Source organism: Pistacia vera, unplaced genomic scaffold (genome assembly GCF_008641045.1).
Source record: "Pistacia vera cultivar Batoury unplaced genomic scaffold, PisVer_v2 Contig896, whole genome shotgun sequence".
Classification (NCBI taxonomy): Eukaryota; Viridiplantae; Streptophyta; class Magnoliopsida; order Sapindales; family Anacardiaceae; genus Pistacia; species Pistacia vera.
This window is the reverse complement of record NW_022196774.1, coordinates 491,699-502,643: the sequence shown is the minus strand read 5'-3', so window position 1 is coordinate 502,643 and position 10,945 is coordinate 491,699. Positions and strand designations below refer to the sequence as shown.

At 36.9% G+C, this 10,945-nt stretch overlaps 1 pseudogene; it reads left to right on the top strand.

Annotated features, from left to right (window-relative positions):
- Positions 1 to 1,786: 1,786 nt before the first annotated feature.
- On the top strand, positions 1,787 to 10,708 carry LOC116119563 (annotated as a pseudogene).
- The last annotated feature ends 237 nt before the right edge of the window (positions 10,709 to 10,945 follow it).

Here is a 10,945-nt window from a genome sequence, read left to right as displayed (position 1 = left end):
AAATTAATCACACTTAATTAAAATTTATAATGGAAAATTGGAAATTAACGGTGCGTTGGTTATTATTTTGGGTAGAATTTTGGGGATAGTATTGAATAGTTGAATAGGGGAGTATTACGAGATAAAATTTAAAAATTTATGAAAAAGCCCCCAAGGTTTGCAATTTAATAAATACCCTAATATATTAAATATTGTAACATGATAAAAACACCCCTAACACCCAAAGTGCCAGATTCTGGCCACCACCGCCAAAATCTGGCTGGAAAATTGGATAACCACAAAATCCGGTCGGATCTAGCAGGCATCGATCGATCTGGCCTTTTTGGCCATATCTACCACAGATCTGGCCGAAAAAGGCCAGATCTAAGGCCGGATGTGGCCTTCAACGGCCGAAAAGGCCAACTTTGGCCGTCAGCGACGGCAAAGATATGGCCGTCGTTGTTGTCAACGATGGCCAAGATTTGGCCGTCGTTGACAGTCAACACTGGCCATTTCTTTGGCCGTCGCTGCGGTCAGATCTAGCCTTTTTCGGTCAAATCTGGTCATTACCGGCCATTGCGGTGGTCATATGACTGTTGTGATAGATTCGGCTACCACCGGCGGTGGTTGTCAGAATCTGGCAAGTATTGTGGGTGGGGTGTTTCTGTTAGTTTTTAAACTTTTTTTTGGGTATTTATGAAATTAATAAACTTATGAGGTCTAGGAGTAATTAAAAAAAGACTAATATTTTATGAATAACGTGCCAAACAATATTTGTAAAATAGGATTGGGATATAGATAAAAACAATAAGCAAAACGCACCCATTTTTCCTCACCCTCCTAATTTCAATATTCTCAATACCCTTCCCTGAGACCGTTTTCTAACGCCAAGAAATCAAAAGCAATGGCGTAAATCAGTCTTTAAACAGCGAAAAGATTTAAAAGCAAAAAATCTTAACAGAGCCCCCAACGCAACAAAACCCAGTATAACGACACACCTCCCTACCGTCACAACCAGCCACAACCTTTCAAAACCCACTTTTTCACTAACGTCGCTTTGCATCTGGTTGGCGGCGTTGCCAGATTTGGCTAAACGACATGGCCATGTCGTTTTGTAATTAAATTGGAGGTGGACGGGGTGGTTTGAAGGTGCACTAGATGAATTTTTGTAGTGATGTTTGTGAGGATTTTGGTTTTGATGAACGTGGTTTAAAATTAATTTTGTGATTTTCTGGAATTTTTATTTCAGATATTTTCTTTTTGATGGGAGTTGGAGCCAGTTTGCGGGTTTTTTAACTAATTCTTCGGATCTTGAAATTGACGACGGGATAATCCCCTCAATGATCACCTATTAGCCATGTGGGACTCTCTATGTATACCGTTTGCTCTTTTACCTCAGTGGTGTTATTTTCATATTTCATTGGTTGGTCTCTTTGCAATGGCAGTGGTGAATTGATTTTCTGTTAGCCTGTTAGTCTTCTAAAAAGTCGTAGTCAATGGATCCATCTTCTTACTATCTCTTATCACATGTCTTCACGCCCATTTAAAATTCCCCTTCTCTCTCTGTAAAATTAAATGATGTTAGGGTTTAGCTTTGCCCTTTTTATGTCACGGAACATGCTGATTCGAAATCGACTGTTCACGCTTTTATCCATTATCATCTGCATCTCTATCTTCGCCTCCTAAAGAATGTCCATTTACTCTCTCTTTCAAATCCAACTTCTCTCACTCATCCTTAGCCCGAACCCGGGTCCAAACCCGACACCCATGTGACCACGGCTTCAAAAACCACAAAAAGTGGCAACCCATGTCAGACACGGCCCAGTTCGTCCGGACCCTCCTCTTTCTACCGCCTGGGTCGACGCGGACGAGGTGACTGAAGACATGATTTTGCCCGGGTCGAATATCGTGGTGGGGCCCTATGCAGTTCATTCCCAGATTAAGGAAGTGGAGTTTGTAAAAAGCAGTGGTCGGGCCAAAGATTGCCCCAAAGATGACCGACCTGAGTTTGCAATTGTGGGTCGCTCCAATGTGGGAAAGTCCGCTTATTAATGCTCGGTTCGCAAAAAAGAAATTGCTTCAGTTTTTTGTTTGTTCTTTTCTTAGATTTTATTTATATATAATTTTTTGGTTTAATCAAATTATGTTTATGCAGGGAAGACTCAGCTAATAAATCATTTTTTGGTGAACAAAAGTTGGTAATTGTTGATTTGCCTGGTTATGGTGGGTAAGCTCTTTACACTTATATGTTAGTACTTGGGTTTTTTTTTAAATTGTTTTTTAACGTTTTACTTTACTTGATTTTGTTGTTAAGCCGTTTTGTGTGTGTGTTTTTAATGAGCGTATTCAGTGCCCCTTTTTTTTTCTTGTTTTTGCTAGGGAACCAGAGATTTTTATTACTAATAAAAAAATAAATAAGCTAACCACAAAAACAAGGTGTAGCTAGTGAGAGAGGTCAATCAAGTATTAAATCAACCTAAATCTTCAAGAGACCCAATCAAAAAACAACATAAACCAACTATAACATTGAAGCTTCCCAAGTATGATCAATAAAAAGAAGCAACTCTGAGGAGAATAAGCTGTACAGAAGCCAAAATTTTACTTTATCCACTGAAGGAAATTCTTTTCCACTAACATCTTCAAAAAATATTTATCTATCCCATCCGAAAAGCCTGGAGAATTGTTTAGAAGCACAATCCCTTCTTACCACCTCTTAAAGGTACATGCCTCTCAACAATACATGGTTGTTCTACACCTCTTAAACAATACATGGTTGAGCTATATAATAAGTTAACTCCCTTACCTTGTTTGGGACTTCAGATTTCTTTAGCTTTTAGATTTCTGAAAAATTTTAGATTCCAACCCCAATGGAAGTTTCCAGTTCAGTTCTTTTGTACCATCTAACCTTGCTGGGATAAAGCTAAATCTCCCTTATGACTGTAATTTGAGCTTCATGGAGGGAGGAGCAGTTTTGAGTTCTTATATGATCATGATTAATCCTCCACTCATAGCACTTATTTTCTCAAAGACTTCTCTATTCCATGAGTGAAAAGGAAGCCCCTGTAAGCCCAACCATGCTCACTTAGATATTAATTTACTCCTTACAATGTTACTCATTGGTCTCCATCTTCGAACCCAACAAAAATCTTTCTTTTCAACATCCTTCTGCCTATTTTACCCATTTACTGTGCACATTTGTGACTATTAGAAGAATAGTGGCCTTGTCGACCTGAAAAGTTTGAGGGAAATTTTAGGTTATGGAAATCTAGAAAGAGCTTTTTGAATTTTCCACCATGGATATGATCCTTTGACTCTAGCACAAATCCGCTCTCTACTGTCTCTTATAAGCCAAGCAATCAGCCTAACTGGTGCTACTTTCCAAGCTCTTGCTCTCATGAGAACTGAAATGGTCTGAAAATTCCTGCCCCTCTAGTCAACTGATTTGTACCTTCTCCCACCTGAATATTGATTATAGTTTCAGTAGAAGTCTCCAATCTTCAACCTTTATGCCCTGAGGATCAATTACCTATTGAGGAAATTCATTGAAATGCCATTATCATTGTTGAACTTCTCTAGCCAAGCTTCGAAATAATTTGCTCTGAAAAGCTTGAAGAAGCTAGTTCCTTGCTTCTATATGAACCTTTAGTAATCCATGACCCAGCCAAGAAAGTACAATCCAAATCAATGAAAGGTCACCAAAGACCTCTCATGATTTCACCGTTTTCCTATAATTTCTTTATTATAGTAATTACAAGTAATGCATGATATTGGTACCTTGTTAAACCCATGGAACAGTCAAGAAGTGAATGCTTCTCTTCATATATGCAAAACTTTGTGCGAACATGAAATATTTGTCTTTTACTTAATACTTGGTGGATTCCTTTTGTTTTAGTTTTGCTAAAGCTCAGATGCTCGCTCGAATCGATTGGTTCTCATTCACAAAAGGCTACTATCAAATAGAGAAACTCTGGTCGGTGTCCTCGTTCTCATTGATGCAGTGTTCCACGCAGAAGATTGACCTGGACTGTGCCATTGGCTTGGACATAGCAATGTAAGCTGCTCCTGAATCTTAAACTCAATAATTCTATCGTCCTTATATAGTGTTGAGGCAAGCTTAAATCCAAACTTCTCACGTTAATTTGTTGCATTTTTGTTGTGTTCGGGTGCATTGTTTAGTTATCTAGAGTCCTATTTTTGAAATTATTGTTAGGTAGAGCTGGATGGTTATTACGAGGTAGAATTTGAAAATTAAAAATAGTTGAATAATTTAGGATTGATTTTGAGAATAGGGAAACAATAGGCTGCATTTGTTTCACAATTTTTCCCCTATCTATCCAAAATACACATTGTGTTCCTTATTTGAAAATATTATTCATTTATTCAATATTTTTAAACCCCCTAGGTTTGTTAATTAATTAAACACCCTCAAATTTTTTTTTTAGAATTGACAAAAACACCCATCAACCCACATTTGCAGATTTCGACCACCACCGTCGGAAGGTGACCGGAGTCTGGTATAATGGCGCACGGTCGGTAGGTGTTGATATAGTCTTTTCCGACCAAATTCATCGTGAATCTGGTCGGAAAATGCTAGATCTAGACCAAAGATCTGATGTAATATCCCACTTGAGATACGTATTTAAGATTTGCTGTATTAGTTAAAAGTTTACTGTTTCAGCTTCAATTGAGTTTATGTTCATGTATGTTGAGTTGGTGATTGGTTACCTTGAAATTGGTTGAATTTGGTGAAGTTTGATGGTGAAGTTTGAAAATCCAATCTTCGCCGGGGCGAAGAATAATCTTCGCCGCGGCGAGGAGGAGGAGTTGCACCCACGGGTAGGTTCTGCCCTGTTTCGCCGGGGCGACGCAAAGTTCTTCGCCGCGGCGACGAGCCTAATACAAAGTTCTTGAGTTTTCTAGAGAATTCTTTTTTGGGACACAATGACCATTCTACCCTAATTAGTAGGAAAAATGGAAGTAAAATGAAAGGAAATTTAGTAGAGATTGTGTTTGGATGGGGTATATTTGAAAGGTCAAAGGATATAGATGGAATTTCCAAAGAGGTAAGGGCAAAATGGGAAAAGATGCTTATAATATGAACTAAAAAGAAGTAAAGTGTAGAGAAAGCCTTTATTCATTTCATTCCACCGCCTCTTCCATTTGCCCATTTTCTCTCAATTCTCCATCCAATCTTCCAAGATTTCTAAGGGATTTAAGAGGGGTTTTGAGTAGAGATTTCATCTAAGGCATCCAAGGTAAGGATTCATGCTTTAGATGTGAATTTTATAAATTGTAGTGAAGTCTATATGGTTGCTGCTGTCCTTGTGGGTGTTTTGAGTTGTAGAGAAGAGACAAGACCACAAAGGGAAGGAAAAATGCTAAAGAAGTCATCTTTGCACAAGGTAAGTAAATCCAACCAACTTGAGTTTTAAAAAAGCTTTTTTGTGTAGATGTATGCATGATCAGTATGTAGTATGCTTGATGAGAAATTGAATTGAGATGAGTAGCTATTTTGTAGTTGTTGGATAGATTCCATGTAGAGAAGTGTTTTAATGTGTATTGAGAATGGAATTGAGATGAAGTTCGTGAGATGTTGTGTGAAGCTTTTTGGGAGTGCTTTTCTTGACAGGGAATTATGGTTGTTAGAGGGAGTTTTCCTATTTTGGAGGCTAGAGAATGAAGTATAGTATTCATTTTAGTAGAGTATTTATATGCACATGAGTTGCTTGATGAAATGCCTAAGTGAAGTGCTGCCCTGTCACTGCCGTAACTTTCTAAGTAATTTTTGGGATACTTGGACTGAACTGGGTGAGACCAAAACATAGAAGTTGTAGCCCTGTTTCTAAGCTTTAAAACGAGACCAAAAAGTTGAATCCGAGGTGTATAACGCAAGTTATGGCGTTTTAGGTGACCTGTGCAGAATGACGGGTTTGAGGACATCTTGTAGTTGGCATTTCATTAGTGCATTAGGGAGCATGAGCTAGCTCTACACTTTTGTTTATACACTTGAGAAGTAGCTTGAGATTTAGTAGAGAATTTGAGTATAAGCTACTTTAAGAGTTAAGAGAAAGAGAATAGAAGGTTGTGCGATGGGGAACCCGTGAGTAATGGGTAGAGTATTCCCGCATGTACGCCGCATTGAGAGAGCGGCATGAGTATGAGATAGAGAAGTGGTGTAGCCCGTGAGAGTGCATGCGGATAAGGGCTATACCTGAGTACCCGAGAGAGGAGATTATACACTCACATGACCAAGGGTTCCGAATCCATGCATAACCGAGTCCGATCGGCTAGGATGAGTAGAGATTACGTAGAGTGGGAGCGAGTCCCGGCCGGTGCCCCCGGTAAGATGGGGTGTGATTTAACTAAAGAAAGGTAATAGAAAAAGAGTCTAAGAGAAAGAAAACGAGATAAAGAGAGAAGTACACAAAGAGAAATTGAATGAGGAGTTGTAAGGAAAGAATTAGAGAAAGAGAGTTACGGGGCTAGCATGAGTAGAGGATTTACTTACTGAGCATTATTTTAGTGTCACCCGTTGTTTTTCCTATGTTTTGCAGACCTAGGTGAGAGGACACGTCGGAATGGATTCGGCGGTGAGTAGAAGCGGTTACACTGTCCCTTATGTTTTTGATGACTTTTGTATATGTTATACGTTTTGTGTAAAAATGTGTATGTTTGTAAAGAGTATGTATATATGTTTAATAAAAGAAAATTTTGGGCCCAATTTCTTTATTTTATTTTGTATGTATTTCATTATAAGTTTTTGAGTAGTAGTGGCTATTACATCTGGCGTCGTCTTTGGCCGTCGTTGACAACCAAACGCGGCCAGATATGGCCATCAATGGTCAGATCTAGTCGTAGATCTAGCATTTTTCGACCAGATTCAGCTTGGATCTGATCGGAAAGGGCTATTTCGACGCACTACCGGTCAGATTCAGTTAGTAGTGTGTCATTATACCAAATTTCGACCACCTTTCAAATGTGGGTTGCTGTGATGTTTTTATCAATTTGTAAAAAAAAAAAATTGAGGGTGTTTAGTTAAATTAACAAACTTAGGGGTTTCAAATTAATTGAATAAAATAGAATAATATTTTCAGAATAAGGAAACAAATGTTTATTTTGGATAGGATAAGGGGAAAATTGTGAAACAAATACAGCCTCAACTATTTTTAATTTTTAAATTCTATCTCGTAATAACTATCTAACTCTACCTAACAATAATATTCTCCAAATAACTAAACTACATGTTTATTTTCCTATCCCATTGTATGCCAAATCAAAATATATTTTGAGAATAGGAAAATAAATATGCATTTTGATTTGGCATACTAATATGATATTTAAACAAACGCATCTATTTGACTTTTGTTTTCACAAAATGTGACAAGATGAAGGTGGCCAAAGGAAGAAGGCCCGACGAGAATGTATATCAGGAGTTTCCAGGAGCTGATAAGAGACAACTACCCGCAGCATTCTCTTGGATCATGACCAGTAGCGTCACTGGTTTGGCCAGAGACGAGCTTCTCTTGCATATGTCACAGCTAAGGAACTATTGGGATCAATAGGGGCAGAGTCACTCAAACCTGATGTAACTTCAATTCATTCATACATTTATTGCCAGGTGTCATTGCAGCTTAGTTTCAATCATGGAATAATTATTCTAATCTATTAGGTCTTATCTAATCAGTAATAAAGATATTTAGGAGAATCATGTGTAGCAGAATCGAACCCCGTCAGCAATAAAGATGTTGTCTCTTAGCATAATCCATCGAACCCCGTCAGCAATAAAGATGTTGTCTCTTAGCATAATCCATCGAACCCCGTCAGCAATAAAGATGTTGTCTCCTAGCATAATCCATCTTAAGATGAAAACAAACACCCAACGCCTACAAGTAGTATTTGTTTCTAAACCTCATGTCATGTCCTAAATCTTTGGTTTGTTTTTTTTTTTCTTTTTCCTACTTTTTGGGTTTCAAAGGGCTGCTCCTAGTTGAACAGGATTTTGACTTCAGAGGTTAATATGTCTCCGTCTGAATAAATAATTTTTTTGACTAACAAGGGCAAAGATAACAGCAGACGAAACAGATCATACGAAGATCCAAGACTGATTATTACTTTAACGTTTTCTTTTCAATAAAAACGTCTTTAATTGCACAGTTAGGTTAAGTAAACACGTCTATTAATATATGGCGTGAAAGAAATTAAGCTGGCATGCAGCAGTCAGTGTTAGTGTGTCACTGGACAATAACAAATGAGCTACCAGCTGTTTGACTTTTTTTTTTTTTTTCCTAAAATTAGAAATCCTCGCTACTTGTAATTGGACAAAAAGCACAACTTAATTTGATGAAGTTAACTTAGCTGTCGTCTCTATCAGTTAGAATGCTCTTAATGTATGCTAACGCTCAACTATAATCTAACAAGTTTGTTGACAGATCTGATATTTTTTTAAAGTCGAAAAGGAGTCAATACAATATGAGGACGCCATGTTTATATATAACAAAAAGCTCTCTCTTACCAGTAGCAGTATATCGCGCTAGACTCAAAACTACTACTTAAAGAAAGAAGAAAGAATGTTGATGGTTGCTGCTTGCCTGGTAGCTGCTTTGCTACTTGTTATTACCCACCTGGTTTGCTATTGGGGTCAACAACCGCTGGGAATCAATGGTCTGAGGCTTTGCGTTCAAGATCATCAATTTCCTAATGTTCTTCGAATCACAGTTTTCTTCTTTAACACCTCCCAAGATACGGGTATATCATATATATATATTCATCTGTAATGTTCTTGCATGTATTGTTTCATATTAATCCATTTTTCAGTCTACCAATCTTATGACATAGTAGATTCATTGATACTGTCTCAGGTGATGGTTCATCAAATGAGGGGAGGCCGGAGTCGGATTTCATAATGCCAGGAGAGCAAAAATGATTAGAAGGTTTCTGAAGAAGAAAAACAGAAGCTATAGATTATAGGTTATTGTCTACTGTAATCTCAAGCCAATAAGAATAAATAATAATTGGCTGGGCAGTGAAAGTGATATATATAACTCGCAAGTTATCAATTGTACATATATATAACTGTGAAATTATAGTTGTGTAACTTGTGTTATACTTTTGCGTGTATTATTTTAAGTGTAAATTAGAGTTTATGTTATACTTTCAGTTTCACCGATAACTGCCCGTATATGGTAAACGATTTCATTTTGGTATTTATTCAGAAGTTGAAAATCGAATAGAATGATCTGTTCTATACTAGTTGTATTTTTCTTTCAACCATTCTTTACAGTTTATTCTTTAAGATTTTTTTTAATTTTTTATTTTATGACTGAGAGTGCTCTGGTTCGCAAAAAAGAAATTGCTCTCAGTTTTTTGTTTGTTTTGTTTATTCTTTTCTAAGATTTTCTATTATATATATTTTTTTGGTTTTAATCAAATTATGTTTATGCAGGGAAGACTCAGCTAATAAATCATTTTTTGGTGAGCAAAAGTTGGTATATTGTTGATTTGCCTGGTTATGGTGGGTAAGCTCTTTACACTTTATATCTTAGTACTTTGTGTCTTGTTAAGCCGTTTTGTGGTGTGTTTTTAATGAGCGTATTCAGTGCCTCCTTTTATTTTTCTTGTTCTTGCTAGGGAACCAGAAGATTTTTATTACTAATAAAAACAAATAAATAAGCTAACCACAAAAACAAGGTGTAGCTAGTTGAGAGAGGTCAATCAAGTATTAAATCAACCTAAATCTTCAAGAGACCCAATCAAAAAGAACATAAACCATCCAACTATAACATTGAAGCTTCCCAATGATGATCAATAAAAAAGAAGCAACTCTGAGGAGACATAAGCTCGTACAGAAGCCCAAAATTTTACTTTATCCTACTGAAGGAAACTTCTTTTCCACTAACATCTTCAAAAAATATTTTATCTATTTCCATCCGAAAAGCCTGGAGAATTGTCTTAGAAGCACAATCCCTTCTTACCACCTCTTAAAGGTACATGCCTCTCAACAATACATGGTTGTTCTTACCACCTCTTAAACAATACATTGTTGAGCTATATAATAAGTTAACTCCCTTACCTTGTTTGGGACTTCAGATTTCTTTAGCTTTAAGATTTCTGAAAAATTTTAGATTCCAACCCCAATGAGAAGTTTCCAGTTCATTTCTTTTGTTACCATCTAACGTTGAGCATCAATTATGATAGGGGCTTAAAAATAATTGAATAAAATAGAATAATATTTTCAGAATAAAGAAACAAATGTGTATTTTGGATATGATAGGGGGAAAATTGTGAAACAAATGCAGTCTTAACTATTTTTAATTTTCAAATTCTACCTCGTAATAACCACTCAATTTTACCTAACAATAATATCTCAAAAATACTACTCTAAATAATTAAAATACGTGTTTGTTTCCCTACCATGTGCCAAATCAAAATGTATTTTGAGAATAGGGAAACAAATATATTTATTTTGATTTAGAATAGGAATATGATATAAACAATCGCATCTATTTGACTTTTGTTTTCACAAAATGTGACAAGATGAAGGTGGCCGAAGGAAGAAGGCCCGACCAGAATATATGTCAGGAGTTTCCAAAAGCTGACAAGAGAAAACCACCCACAGCATCCCCCTTGGATAATGACCAGTAGTGTCATTGGTTTAGTCAGAGACGAGATTCTCTTGCATATGTCACAGCTAAGGAACTATTGGGATCTGGCTGATAGTGCACTAATATAGCCTTTTTTGATCAGATTAATGCCAGATCTATGGCTAAAGATCTAGCATCATCAAAGATGGTCAAATCTTTGGCCGTCGTTGACAACCAAGCGCAGTCAGATCTGGCCATCAATGGTCAATTTTAGTCGTAGATTTGGCTTTTTTTGACTAGATTCAAGATGGATCTGGCCAGAAAGGGTTATATCAGCGCACTATCAGTCAGATCCAGTTAGTAATGCGCTATTATACCAGATTCTG